Source organism: Condylura cristata, unplaced genomic scaffold (assembly GCF_000260355.1).
Source record: "Condylura cristata isolate star-nosed mole 26May11 unplaced genomic scaffold, ConCri1.0 scaffold00028, whole genome shotgun sequence".
Classification (NCBI taxonomy): domain Eukaryota; kingdom Metazoa; phylum Chordata; class Mammalia; order Eulipotyphla; family Talpidae; genus Condylura; species Condylura cristata.
The window spans coordinates 24207663-24208220 of NW_004567129.1; the positions used below are offsets into that span (position 1 = coordinate 24207663).

At 55.2% G+C, this 558-nt stretch overlaps 1 protein-coding gene across 1 annotated transcript in view; it reads right to left on the bottom strand.

The window, feature by feature from the left end:
* The window catches only part of SETD6 (SET domain containing 6), a 4186-nt gene that overhangs the window by 3028 nt on the left and 600 nt on the right, over positions 1 to 558 (bottom strand). The gene's annotated exons all lie outside the window — the stretch shown is intronic.

A 558-nucleotide genomic window follows, 5' to 3' on the forward strand; every position in this document is an offset into this window, starting at 1 on the left:
TCTGGGGCGGGGCCGCCGGGGCTCAGGTCCGCGCTCGCGCGCCGCCGCTAAGCGGTGAGGACATGCGCGCGGGCACCTTTGCAGGCCTCCGGAGTCCAGGTGTCCCCGATTGCTTAGAAAACGAGAGGTGCCTGGAGACTGGTCCCCGTGCCGCCTCTGGCCTGGTTCTAGGCCAGGCACAACCCGCCCCTTGGGCTTCCGCCGCTTTGGGGATTGGAATCCAGAGGAAGGTCACCATTTCGTTTTCAGGGTACAAAACCCTCAGAGCCCTGGAAAGGACCAAGCCCCTGTGGGCGACCCACCTGCCTGGCTTATCTTAACCCTCCTTAGTCACAGCCACGTATTATTGGCTCAATTATTGGCGGAGGGATGTGTGTGTGTCTGTGTATGTGAAAGTGATGTGCAGAGGATGACCAGAACGAGCACTCCCCACCCGCTCTGCTGTAAGTCTCTCTGCTTTTGCGTTGTTTTTTTTTTTTTTTTTTTTCTTTGGTTTTTTTTTTTTTAGGTTTATTTATTTATGCATACAGAAATGGGGTACAGGCCAGAGGTGCAGGG